Here is a 14,954-nt window from a genome sequence, read left to right on the forward strand (position 1 = left end):
AAACGTTGATAAATATTAAAAACTTGGAGAGAAAAAATTCTGCTACATATTTACTAATATTAAACCCAAAAAAAAACGTTGGTAAATATTAAAAATTTGGGGAAAAAAATTAATACCGCTAGAAGAAGGAGTCAAACCTCCAACCTTGTGGTTAACAGCCACACACTTTAACCAACTGAGCTATTCAAGCTGATAGTTATATCTAAGCTCGGTTAATATATAGAACATTTTACATCATATTAAAAGAGCATTTAAATAAATAAGTTTTTGCTAAAAGGAGGGGTCGAACCTCTGACCTTGTGGTTAACAGCCACACGCTCTAACCAACTGAGCTATTCCAGCTGATGGCTTTATATAAGCTAAATTTAACTATTATCATATTTCGACTGATGCGTATGTTTTTTTTTATAACAGAGCTAATACTTATGTTTAAACTAAAGTAATATATATTGTATGATTCAAAAAAATATATATTGTACATCATATCAAAAGAGTATTTGCCTAATTGAATTTGATGTGTATTACAATTTAAACTAGGAAAATTTCGGAAGGTGATGAACTTAGAAAATTTGATCGGTCATGGAATAGTAAATTAGTAATGATAGAAAAATAAGTAGATTTTTTAGAGTATAAAGTTTGAAGGATATCTTCATTTTATTTCAGATTAACGTGTCACATTTAATACATCTAAAATAAAATTATGAAATAACAGATTTTAGTTTAAATGTGTTAGAATTAAAATATTTTCTATACATGTAAAATTGAATACTAATATTAAAACATTATTTAAAAGATCCCAACTCAAACATAAATTTTGCAATATTATTGTATTTCAAGCATTTTTTTAATCTATCATTTTTATCATTCCTTTTCTTTCTTGAAAATAGAAAAAATGTTAATTTATCTCTTTCATATTAATGTTAAAATGCATCCAAAAGACCAGCAAAATTCACATAAAGGCGTATCTTTTCCATCAAGATTAACTTTCTCTTTTATTTTTGTAGCCAAATATGAAATATCTATTTTTCTCATATCCAATTTCTAATTTGACGGATAAAGAAAGATCAAAACAACCAAGAAAAAGTATGGAGATCATAGAAATTGTAATCGGAAAAAGAGAGCCGAAAGAAAAATAGTTGGGTAAATATGTATATAAATTATCAAGAACCTTGACAGAAATGGAGGTTGGTTCGGTGGTAAATGATGTTACTAATCATGATGGAACATGCAAAAATAAAGTTATTTAACAGTGCGAAGGAAGTGAAAATAAAGAATAAAAGAAAATTTAGCAAATAGAAAAAACAAAGAAAAAATGCATATTTAAGCCCGCGATAACTAAATATTCATTCCTAAGTCATTGATTGTTTAAATAGATAAAATAAGTTTCTAATCAATTATTTATAAATACATTAAGTCTCTAATCTTTTAAATTGAGACATTAAACTCTTGATTTTTTTTTTTAACACATTAAGCCTCTCTTGGACAATCTAGTTATGTGTATGATTCAAACTTCATTTAGAGAAAGAAGAATTGCCAACATATCATCGTTTTAACATTCAGTTTTATAAGTACATATAATATGTTCTACATTTTCTTTAAAATGCCGATTACAAGGCTATTTATGTTATTTTAATAACCAAATTAATAATAATTAAGAGCTCTTAAAATGATGTATACACTACCATAATAAGCTTGTGATTAATTAAGAAAGACAGAGAAAATATTTAGTTGAGTATGCAACTTGCCAAAGTTGTAATACAGGAGTTGAATCGCTTACCCATTTGAGGGACTTTCCAGTACGTGCAAAAACTTGAAAGGAATTGATCCCCCAATTAGTGGAGAGAACATTCTTTTCTATCCAAGAAGATAATTCATTTAGCTTCTACTTATCGAGGAAAGATAATATATTTGAAACTAATAAGTGGAAATCAACCTTTGTAATCACTATGGATTATCTGTGGATTCAACGAGAAAGGCCAAATCCCAACAAACATGGGTTAGTTTGTATATCAGAAAATACAATAAATTTGCAACAGCAGCTGGAATAAACTTGACAGACTTATGAATAAAACTGATAAACAATTGGTTAACTTGAGTTGCTTCAGACCGTCATTAGGGATGCGAAAGCTAAACATTGATGACTCAAAGAACATAAATTCTGAGAAAATCACGACGGGGGGTTGATCCGCAACGATAATAGTAAATGAGTAATTGGTTTTTGGCAGAATGCAAGTTTGTGCCACCCTTTGAATTACAGCCATGAGGTGTCTTTACTGGAACTTCTATGGCTCTTCAAAAGGGCTTGAATGTCCTAGAGATTGAGGCAGACTTCCTAGAGTTTGTTAATAGCATAAAAATAAATGTCCCCTTCACCATTCAGTCCGTAGTCTCATATGGGGAATCCAGAACATGCTTAGTCTTTTCGAAAAGGTTAGTATAAATATGTTCGTCGCGAAAGAAACATATGTTCGGATTTTATGGCCTCACAATCTCACATTTATCCCTTAGGGATCATGATTCTAGACCAAGCTCCTTAAAGTAGCCCCGATGTAGTTTTCTTTTTCTTTTTTTTTCTTTTCTTTTTGCTTCGATGTGTTTCTGTTCCAGTTGGTTTTGGTTTCTTCCTATTGTTTTCATTTTGTTTCTGTTTTCCACTTCTTTCTTTCTTAATAAAAAATGATGTACATGTATAGTTATATGGAGAAAAGGGTAATATGGGAATCTAATGTCTGTTATGTCTCGATATCATATAAAATGAGGTAGATAAAGGTCAGAGAATAGCCAGTGACTGAAGCTTTCAATTTCATTCTTAAATTAGTATTCGAGAGTAAATGAAAAAATGATTAAATATCGATGAACTAGATATTAATGGAGAGAATCCGTGATAGATGATATAATGTATCTTGATTTATTCTAATTCCATTGGAAGTGTAAAATAAGTGACAAAGTAAAACGAGTTATGACAACCGCTCAGGACATTGAAAGACATAAAAAAAACTCCTCAGAATCCACTGGCACTGTCACGTCCGTGTCCTTAATTATTTATTTATTATACCCCGAACCCTAAGTTATATTATATTCGTTTTAGGATTAGTCGATTAATTGGGTGTTACGGGTATAGTTTTGAGGGTAATTGCACATTTTTATAACAATTATAAGTTTAGGGTAAGTTTTAAAAAAAAATTAGATTTTTGGAGGACCAAAGTGAATAATTATCCACTCAAATCAAGGCCTATATATAGGATAAATTCAGAATTATTAATCATTTTGATCAAAACACTACCTTCTACATTGTTCTTCCTCCATTTTCTCTCATTTCTCCTCCACCTTCAACCACCACCAAAAACAGGGCAGCTCCACCGTTTTTGGTGTTGCCTGAGATCTAACCGTCCAAATCACCTCAACTTTGAACTGGAGAATCTAGACACATAGAAGCAACTTCTGACCGGAGGGATTTTGATTTAGAGTAGTGTACAAAGAATACGGGCTAGGCAGATTTGGGACAGATTTAGGGTTTTGGTGGTGTTGTTCTCAAATTTAGGCTAAGGTAAGTAAATATCAACTAGTTTTTGGTTTGCATGTATAAATATATGTATATTGAGCTATAAATTTTCTTGAATTTGTCTCCTAAGGGTTTTCCTAGAAATGATTTGAGTATTGGTTGTTGATTTGAGTTTGTGTTCAAGTTTGAAGAAAATGAGTTCACAATGGTAATTTTTGGACTATTTTGATTCATACCTTGATGTTGAATTGGTTTTCTTAAGAGTTTGATTATGATTTAGTTCAATTGATGTTGAAATTGGTTTCCCTAAGGGTTTAAGTGCTATTTGGGTTCAATTGATGTTGATTTGAATTTCTGTAAGAGTTTGAATGTTATTTTGGTTCAATTAGTGTTCAATTGGATTTGTTTAAGGGTTTTAATGTTATTTTGGTTCAATTAGTGTTCAATTGGATTTCTTTAAGGGTTTTAATGATATTTTGGTCAATTAGTGTTAAATTGGATTTCTTCAGGGGTTCAATTGCTATTTTGGTTCAGTAAACGTTGGATTTCGATTTATTGATGATTGAAGTAAAGTTTGATATATTTGTTGAGAAAATGTATACAATTGAAGTTTGGTTGGATTTTGGGTAAAGTTTGTATCCATCAGGAGTAGTCCGGACGGGTGGTTTGATATTTGAAGACCATGTTCAGTGAGAAATATGGCCTGTGTACATAGTCTAAAGACCTAGTCGGGTATTGGCAGCGAAGTGTTGGGTAAGACCAATACGGGATTAGGCATGGTTAAAGATACGTCTCGATTATGTTTACGTGTTGTGGATCGATTTACGAAGGGATACTCGGTGATGGATACGATGTTGAATTTGATTCGAACTTTGGTTTTTAGTAAACGTTTATATAAGAATCATTACATTTCGATTAAGTTTGATTTGAGATTATTGATTAAGATTCCGTTTTAATTCGATGTTGTTTACAAGTTAATAAGTTTAAGGTTTGGTTTAGTTAAATGTTTTCACAAATGTATACATATAGCTATTTTACGTAAAAACTAGTTTCTATAGTTGATAATTGCTTACTGAGATTTTTGTCTCATATTTTTAAATGTTTTAATGTTTTTAGGCGAAGAAGTACGAGGTACTGAGGGAAGTGTTCGACACTAGGGAGAGGATTGGATACGGCCACGATTGTGCAAGTCGTCTTTCTTGGGTATTGCATACCATTTTGTACATGTAGATATAGGTTTGTTTTGTGCTTGCGAATGTTTAGGCACCCGAGTTGCCAATTTTGGAAGGATAAAGAAGTTGTGGTATGTCGGATTTTGGTTTGAATGTCCAATTATGGTGTTAATTTATGAGATTAGGCAAATTAAAAGTTAACATGTTAGAATTGGAGTAATTTTCTATGTTTCGAACTCGTTTTGGTAAAACGCACGAGAAAAGGATTCGTAATTGGAAATTATAAATGATTTTCGACCTTTTACAAATGTAAAAGTATATGTAGAAAATGTTTTTAAGTTCAAACATGATTTGTAATTCTTAACATTTGATTGTGAGATGTTACTTCCGACTCGTTCATGTCTGTGGTAATGTCTCACTATCATATCCGATTCTATTTTGGATCGGGTTTGACAGGCACCACCGCCACAGACAGGATTGCTAGCTCTGTCAATTTATTATGGGTGCCCCTTCCTAATTCACACAATGGAATAAGGTAAACGGTTTGAAAACATTTCAACTACACTTATCAAGGAACCGCTAGTGCTGAGGATCTAAAGGTTCCTAGTAGTATCGATCGTGAGAGACTTGTAGAGAATCTTCTTGAGATCTCGCTACCCTTTCCCCCCTGAATCATCGACGGTGGAGCTCGACTGGTTGTAGCTCAATGGACTGTGTTAGTAATTAGATCTATTATTTGTTGGGAGTTCGTGTTTGATCTACGCTCACGGTACCAATTGATGTCGGTCAATATATGTTGCCTTCTTGTAACTTCCTAGATGACCTGAAAGGGAGAAACAACTGGCCAGAGAGGAACCATAGTCTGACAAACCAGCTCTGATACTTAAGCTAGTAAAGGTTGAAGGAGAGTTGAAGACAACTAGAATATATGTGATTGTGTTTTTACATACATTTTTAGGGTGCTCATCTTATTATCTATATACAGTAGCTTCATGGGTAGTTGTAATATTGGGAAGTGTTTATCTAGTGACTCATACACTAAGTGTCGTATTTTGATTGGCCACGAGGCCTGTAAACTGTTATGATGTTGGAGATGCTCTACCATATAATATGTGTCCTTTGCGTAACTTCCTCTCATGGTCTAAAGGCTCTCCTACTTTTATTGTACTGATTCTATGCCGAACAGTACTTTGATCCATATGGCTGGATGATATCTTGAGCATCTTCAAGGATATTCCTTAGCTCAGGTAAAATGGTCAACGTGCCAAAAATGCTTTATAAAATTATGCCAGAGAATATTCTTTAAAGTGTAATAAAAAAAATTGTGTTATTTTCAAGTAATTCACAATTGGTTTTTCTAATTTTTGTATTCCTATTTATTTATTATTAGGGTCTTATTTACTACTTACCGTATCTACCCTCACAATAATAAAAAGAAAAAAGTAAAATCATTTTATAGATGTTAGTTATCTATACTTCTATACTAATTCTGTAGAAATAGAAATGTTGTGTCCTTCTCTTATTCTCTAACAGCTGAGTTGTAATTTCCTAATTTATTGTGATTATTTAATACTACTTATTTAATTTTATTAAAAGTGATATTTACAGTTTATGCACACTATGTCCACCTTTTGCTAAGATTATTTTAGTTTTCACAAACTGAATTCATTATTATGGTTTCAACCCACTCCCATCAACTGTTCTCTCTCCCAAATCCAAAACCGTCTCTCAACCATCTGATTGATTCCACGAAGTGCAGGCCTCGGATTCCGAGGAAATATCAGGCATGATTTTGTTGTGATTGGTGGCAGATTCAAGATTGGAGTTATGGAATATCAGCACTCCACCGTTTCATTTTTGACATGGTTTTGTTGGGTGAAAAAATCTAATTAACCAAATACAGAGACCCCAAAGCTAGAAGAAAAAGAGAAGTTGAGATGTTGGATAGTTCCATATATATTCACTGTGAAATTGAAATGTCAGATTAATAGTCGTCAATTGGTGCTGCAGTCTGAATTGTTTCTCAAAGGTTTTAATTCCTTCTACCATTTTGCTGAAACCAGATGTTCTACTGTATGAATTCCCTGTTCGATGAATTTTTCTGATTCTCTTCTCCTATATTTGTGGTTTCTAAGAAATCTTGATTTCTTTTCATATTTACTGATCATGATTTTTTTTTTGCTGTATACCCATTGATGTTCCTCATTGTGAAGAAACAGAGCAACTATTTGAAGCCAACATTCGAAGATTGGAGAATTTTTAAAAAGCTCAAAACCAGGTACCATTACAATCAAGAATTTGAAGTATTTTTTTCCCTGATTTAAATACCTCAACTCTATCAATTTTCTTTCATGAGGTTCATTGTGATGACTTAGCAATTAAAGATCTTCACATTATATGGATTTCAAGTAAAACATTCTTACAGGATTGCCCTGTTCAATTATGGCATGTGTTTATATTCCTTAACTTTAATTTGTTCAAAATCTCTTCAGTTTCAATTTATAAGCACAAAGTATAAATTGAGATTCCACTTTTTTCTATAATTGTGTTGTATTTATCCATTGTGTTTCTAATACATTTAGAAACACAATACATTTAGAAGTGTGTTAAAGTTGTGAGGTCTATGTATATCAGTTTTTGATTCATTTCCCAATTTTTTCCCTTTATTGCTGTCACTATAAACTTTTTCTTGGTTTTCATTTTAGTATCTCACGCATCATTCTTATGGATAGTGGAATACAATAGGTTGTTTAAATGCATAGTTCACTTTCATTGCATTAATGCATCTTCTTTTTCTTATTTCTTCATCTTTCTTCTAACTATTGTTTGTTTTCATTCATAATTTCCTGCAAGGTAATTTCGAGGACTATATGAGGAATGTTATGGAAGTTGTTCATAGCTTGAAAGAGTAAGTTTACCTAAATCCTAATTTTCCTAAAATCAAATACATATAGTTGCTAATTTTGAACTCTATTTTTATCTTATTTTTCTATTTAGTAATCTTCTTGGATCTTATTTATTTCAACTGAGCAAAGTTCAAAATTTTATAAAAGATCATATTATGACTAAATGAGCATTTTTTTCTAGAATTCTCTAAGTTGCTTAACATGTTTCATGAGTTTTGCAATTATGTCTACATAATCATGGACTAATCAAACGTGTTCTTTTAATGATATTTATGATGAATTGTTTCTCGGTTTTGGCTATGATGGAAGTTTGTAGTTATTTCTCAGTTTTTTCTATTTAGAAAGCTTTAGTTGTTTGTCTCTTTCTTTTCCATGCTCTTAAGTTCTGCTATAGGTTGTAATGGAACCTTCCGACTTGCTTCCTCTTCTGCACATACAAATGTGCATTATGTCATTAATGTTTTGATTAATGTGCTTGATCTTGAATTAGCATTTTGGCTTTTAGTATGATGTTGTAATTAACATATTAATATGATTTTTTTCAAGTATATGACACTAAGAAGAGAAAGACAATTTAATGTATACTCCTAAGTACCTTTCAAAAGAATTTAATGACCGATGAACCAGCAGTTTTTTATTTTCTCTCTGAAGGCAAAAAAACATGTTTTGGACCTTTCTAGATATTTCTATTATCCAATTTATCAACTAAAAAATAACGGGCTTTAACATGTATTGGTTAATGTTCATTTTTCTAAGCTTTGGTTTATAAATCAGATTCAACTCAAAAAGTTATAACTTGATCCTATGTTTTAAGTTAATTTCTCATTTTTAATAGAAGAGGCAAGATTAAGCTTTGGTTTTTTTGTAGACAAGATAACTAAAAATGGAGAGTGTTGCTGACATGGATGATGCTAGAGCATGCCCTTCGAGGGCATTGAAATTCTTTGAGAAGTCTATTTGTCACGTGATGGAGAGGAAGTTAAAATCTTTCAACAAGTGTTTTTAATCACTTGTGTAAATGTTCTTCAAAAGTTTTCAACACGGATGCAATATACCTCTTCATTTTGAGTTGTGTTGATGGTTTTTTTTTTGTGAAATCTTGCTTCAATGTCTTTATGTTTTAACTTAATGTTGCCTCCTCTTTATTTTGCATTGCACGGGTTTATAACTTAATATTGCTTTCTCGACTAAACAATAAAAATAAAGGGCCTTTAACATGTCTTAGTCTATAACCAAAATTGGCTAATGCAATTAATTTAATAAAACAAAAAAGTTTGTACTCAAAATACAATTTTACAGAAGTTTTTGAGTAAATCATTCATAATTTGATTAAATTATTTCAGTTTTACTGAAGAAAAAAAAACTAAAAATAGTTATAATTACCGTTTCTAATGAATATGTATATTACTATTTTAATGGTGCCTGCTATCCTCACTATGTTTAAAAAATAAAGTATATTTACTTTGTTTTCTAAACCAATAATACAAGCACACATCAATTTGTTTCTTTTAGAATTTTATACCGTGTAACTTGTTACTTTCTATTCCGGTCGCTTCCAGTTTCTTCTCTTCACTCTCATCGTGGCTGATCAACGATTTTTATTTCTCTTCACTTTCGAAGTACCTCTTCATGGACTTCTGAGATTGTATTTCTTCTTCTCCTCTGCATCTCCATCTTCGACTTCAACACCTGACCAAGTTTGGGCATGAGTTTGAAGGCTTGAAGGAAGAAGAGAAGGGTTGTGTCCAAGATTTCACCAATCCAGGTGTAAATCAAAGTTTCAGCCAGAAAAGGCCCATCTGATCATCGGTATTAAAAAAGGTGAGCAGTTTGAGCAATTGATTTTAATTTTAAGGGATTAATTTAGATTGAAAGTGAAGGTTTGTGAACAAAAATTGACACTAGTCTTTCTTTCTTCATTATAAATTGCAGGCAAATTGCTTTCTTCACAGGTTCAACAGGTATTATACATTTATTCAACTTCACTTATTTCATTATACCTTCCAAAAAAATTTGCCAACGAAGACCTTAATTTCTCAAAATAAGCATTTTTAGCAGAAACTGATATTTTCACAGTCTAAGTGACGTCATTCAGTTCAGCATCTTATTATTGTAGATGAAACGGTTTGTTTCCGTAGTTATCTGATCAGCTGTTGAATAATTACTCTTTTTATAGAGAACAGATTTAGTAGGTTCAATAGGGGCTTAGTTTAGATTGAAATTGAGTGTTCAATCACTCTTCAAAAGAGTTTATATTTCTAACTTTGAATTGATTTTAGCTTCTTCTGAACTTATAGGATTAGATTATATATTATAATCACTCAGGCGTATTTTGGAGAGAGTAGCAATTCTGTTATTTATGATCGGTTTTCCCTGTTTGCCGTTAATATTTGTTTAGTGTTATTGTTGCCATTGAGCTCCATTCAGTGGTTTGTTTGTTATAGGTACGTGCACATCTAGCTGTTTGATTTTAATATTTACAAATCTCTTTAGAGTTACTTGACAAAAAGATTCTATTCCTTTATGTTCTTATTGTTATTTTTAGCAGGGAAGCTGAAGAATTCCCAATGATTGTGATGGGCTCTGTTATAGTAGCATGGGATTTTTTGATGGAGATTAGAGAATATCAGCATTGTAAGTTAATCCCAAAATTTTTTTGGCTTGTTTTTAGAGCATATAGTAGAGCCAATTTGCCAGGAGATGCCATTCGCACATCTGATCGAATGGTTAAATTTGGTATGACTATTGCTATGCTATATATTGCTTTGTGTTTTCTATGTTTCTCAAAGAAAGTGAACTTATAAGTTGTTCTATGTATATCGTTTGCCTTCTTAAATGTTCAGTTTTTCAATTAGCATCCATCCCATTTCCCTAAAATAAATTAGGCTTCCCTACATGGGTGGTGACGAATTAAAGAAGAACCTTGAGCTGTTAATCAGTGCGAATGGCAGCTACAAATTATCACATGTAAAATCATGTGTCACATGAGTAAAGCATATAATTTGGATTAAAAAAAGGCCACAGAAATTAGTACATAAAGTTTTAATGATTATCTGTTGCACTAGTTTATCATCTGTCTGAATCATTCAGTCTCAACTTCTAAATGTGTTTTGTTGTAACCATGCACGTAGAGATTCTGGTTTGATTAGTCCTGATTTGTGCCACTGGAAGCGCTGTGATAATATGGGTATTAAGACAATTGAGGGCCGTAATTTTTCTTTATCTGATGATGATCTTATAAATGGTGATACTTCATCCATGACTGGAAGTTCAAATGGAAGCCAATGTTCTGGTTCTGCCAGTGAATTCCATAATAACTCTGAAGCAGTGTCTCCTCAGCTAGATGTTGTTTTTGTTCATGGCCTGCGAGGTGGACCTTATAAATCCTGGCGCTTATCTAAGAACAAAGTCTCAACTAAATCTGGCTTGGTTGAGAAGATTGATGAGGAAGCTGGGAAGCTAGGGACATTTTGGCATGCTGAGTGGTTATCAAATGATATGCCTCAACTGCGCATGTTTACCATCAAATACAAGGTTTGTCTTCATATTGATACTTTTTAAGTATTTCTTGATATGCTAGGAATTTGTATTTTTTTTCCCCATTGATTGATTCTTGAAATTTTGTTCCCATTTATCTATATTTCTAATTATTATACATTTTTCATGATGCCTATTGGCTTAATTCTAACTCTTGATGAATGTTTGATGCAGACTAATCTTACACAATGGTCTGGAGCTACCCTTCCTCTTTCAGGTAGCATTCTAGTTCCTAAAAAGATTTAATCTTCAGTTTTATCATTTGCTTTTCTAGGGATAAAGGCTCAATTTGGCCCCTAAACTTTGGCTTGTATGGTCAATTTTTTGGACTAACCAAAAATAAAATTTAGGTATCAGTTTGACCCTTCAACTTGGCATTTGTGGTCAAATTAGCCCAAAATGAATGTGTTAGCATCTTGGTGGCTTTCTGATAGCATATTGGTGGCTTTTTGACACATGCCAATTTCGTATGCTGACTCATATCATTTTGAACTAATTTAACCCCAAATGGCAAGTTAAGGGCCAAAATGTACCTAAAATTCATTTTAGGGCAAAATTGACCCTGCAAGTCAAGTTGGAGATTCAAATTGATCCTCTATTCGCTTTTTTAATGACCCAATGCTGTAAATATCATATTTTTTATGCTATTATATTTATAGCATAATTCATGTCAGCATTCAAATGTGTAGGAAGTTAGCCGAAGCTTGTTACTGCATGCATTGGGAATTGACCTGTTGTATTCCTTACTCACAGGTATGTGATAATTCATATCTTTTAACCAAAATGAATTTTTACTATTAGAAAACTAAAATTTTGTACTATTTTTTAGTTTTTGTTTCATCAAATATAACTAAGTTGCAGTGTTTTGGAGACTCAAATATCTAGCATGATAAGATATCTAAAATTGGCATTTGTGCCATTGGGATATGACTACAGCAAATGCAAAAAATTTATACAAAACATAGCTTCCAGGTTAAAAGTTTCTTAATAGTGTGGATTATAACTCAGCCAATTTTATTGGACTATGATAAGAAAAAGTATTTTCATTTTTGGTTGTATACTCTCCTTTTATTAACTCTCATGCTTTATTTGCATAAAAACAATATAATCTACTGCTACTGATTGCAGCATGGGAGGCCTGGTTGTTAACCAGATGTTATATAAAGCAAAGGCAGAAAGTAATGATAACCTTGTGAACAATACTGTTGGAATCGTAAGCTCCACTTGATGAATTTATGTGAAATTAATTTGCAATTTGAATTGGTTAGTTAGGACTGTGAGGTTGTTTAGTGTTATATATTGCGTGATTGCAGGTATTCTATAACTGTCCACACTTTGGCAAAAGTCCTCAGTTTCTGCGAGGTAATGTTGTGGGACTTCAAACTGTTCACATTTCTTGCATATCGCATGTGTAATTTACCTGAGGATTAGATGTCATAACTTTACAGACGAAGGTAACTCCAATTGTTGAAGGGTATGGAAGTTGGGCCTTAAGGATGGAAATCGTGCCAATTGAATCAGCTTATCCCGGATTTGGTGAACTTGTTGTAAGTATTATCGAAAGAAATGTGTGAATGAATAATGCAATGCTTCTACAAAATGTTCGCATTGCTTTGACAATTGTCATGCTGCTGATTCTAGTTCTTGCATTTAAATTGGCATCAATATATGCTTTTAGACATGTTTTGCTCATAACCTGTATCTTGGTTATTGTTCCGTTGTCTTTTGACAAACAGGTAAAGTTCATAACCCACATGATAGAGTAGTATTAATTTGATTCATCAATAATCCAGGGAGATTCAGGCTTAATTATTGAAATCTTGTTATGGTTGCCAGTGAGGTTTGTTTTGCTTTGCGGATGTCTTTCTAAATCGTTATGGGCAGTCATCGACAACCTAAGTTTATCAATTGGCATCTCAGCAGGTCCGAATCATTGGCTCTGGTTTGGGCTATGATGACTCTACTGACTGTTACAAGGCTCTTTTTATGGCAAGTTTCGAAGTTCAAGGATTTATGGATTGAAATCAATAAAAATTTGGAGAAGGGCTCAAAATTTCCCTTTCCTTGGATCCAGAATTGATAACACATGGTAGTGTGTACTGATTATGCACACTTTTCTGTAGCAACATATGGAAATCAGAGATTGTGGAATTTGGTTATAATTATTTTGGATTTTGTTAATTTTACTTTAAAATTTGATAATATTTGGTGTCAAGATGAGGCTGATTATACTTATATTCTTTTTAAATGACATGATGCACTACTAAATGTTGAGGTTAAATCATCAAAACTTTTTTATAGGGCAAACACTAATCAGGAATTTAGCGACAGAAAATTTTATTTGTTAATTTATAAAAAGTCCGCATGTTAAAATTACTGACGGAATACAACATTACACAGATTACCGACGGATTAACGATGGTACTGTGTTATTGTGTTTAATGAAAATCGATATTAGAGGCGGTTTAAACCGCCATGTTAACAAACCTTACCCCGAAGTCCAAGAAAAACCGTTGGTAAAATAGCAATGCTAGCATTCACAATACTTTTCCGATGGTTTTGAAACCATCGCAAATATCTGTACAGGTTAAAACCGTGCTAAAGTATAAAAATTTGTCGGTAAAGCACTTTTTTTGTAGTGAGTTGTAATTTCTGGTTTAAATATTATTGTGATAACTTGTGGAAAAATCCTTGATCGGAGCACTTCCCTGTGAGGCGCCGTTGGGATCGGCCGGGGACACTCCGATGCCAAAGTCAGTAATATTTCTGAGAATAAACTATAAGCACAAAAGTAGAGAATCAGTAAATGTACCTTTGATCCTAGGAAGCTGGGGTATTTATATAGGTTTTTGTAACCTTCAGCATTAATGGGGAAGCAGGTGAAGAGTCGTGTCATTACTCGTCTTTAATTGCTATCAATTCTCCATTAATCCCAGTATTTAGCATTGAAACCCTCAGAGTTGAGGTATTCGAACAGTCAAGTCTTTATTCCCCTTTAATGGCTATTAATTGCCATTTAATTGTATTTATTCCCATTCATGGATGGTAATAAAGGCGCCTTTTCGTATTCTTTGATCCGTCAAGGCGTATGTACGATCTCCTTGAGAGCTATGGCGGGTCTCCGCTACTCGCTCTCATCGGGCGTATCTCGTTATGGCGTATCTCGCCATGGTCCACGTGGCGTGGCATAATGCTAGAGACTCCTTCCTTTTCCTCATTATTTGCATATTCGCCCCTGCATTAATTATCATTAATTCCACATTAATCATGCATAAATATCTCTTTTAGAAGAAATAATGGTTTGCCATTATTTCTATTAATTTTCCCTTATTCCTTATTCAAGAATAATTTGGGTTGTTATCAGAAGCCCCCCCTAAAGGTATAAAAAGCTCTTTAGGGCTGTCTAAATGGTGTTTTATTTTTCCATCTTGGAGGAAAGTGGACCCGCGCTAGATGGGATCATATATGGATATGATGCACTTTTAGGGGTTTTTTCTTCTTCGTGAATAGGTGGTCAGCTGTATCCATTGTTAGCCTCTAGGGGCTTTTTGAGAGTTATATTTCTTTTAGAAATGGAATAACCCGCCCTTTATGGGACCATTTGTTCCTACCGCATAGGATTATGATTCGCCTTAGGGACTTTTTTTCTTCAGTTCTGCCATATTGAGGAGAATGACCCGACCTTAGGGATCAGTAAGAATGATCAGCCATTTAGGGACTTTTGTGCATTTTGTGGAGGGTTTTGGCACTCTAGGCACTTGCCTTTTTAGCCTTTACTCATTTTCCAAAGTGTTTTTACTTTGCATTTGTGAAGGCGAGACTTCGTTATTTCTATGA

At 33.0% G+C, this 14,954-nt stretch overlaps 1 non-coding gene across 1 annotated transcript; it reads right to left on the reverse strand.

Annotated features, from left to right (window-relative positions):
• Window positions 1–268: 268 nt before the first annotated feature.
• On the reverse strand, window positions 269–342 carry TRNAN-GUU (transfer RNA asparagine (anticodon GUU)). Its single transcript has one exon. It is a non-coding gene; the product is annotated as a tRNA-Asn (tRNA).
• Window positions 343–14,954: the final 14,612 nt, after the last annotated feature.

This window comes from Euphorbia lathyris, chromosome 2 (genome assembly GCF_963576675.1).
Source record: "Euphorbia lathyris chromosome 2, ddEupLath1.1, whole genome shotgun sequence".
Taxonomy (NCBI): domain Eukaryota; kingdom Viridiplantae; phylum Streptophyta; class Magnoliopsida; order Malpighiales; family Euphorbiaceae; genus Euphorbia; species Euphorbia lathyris.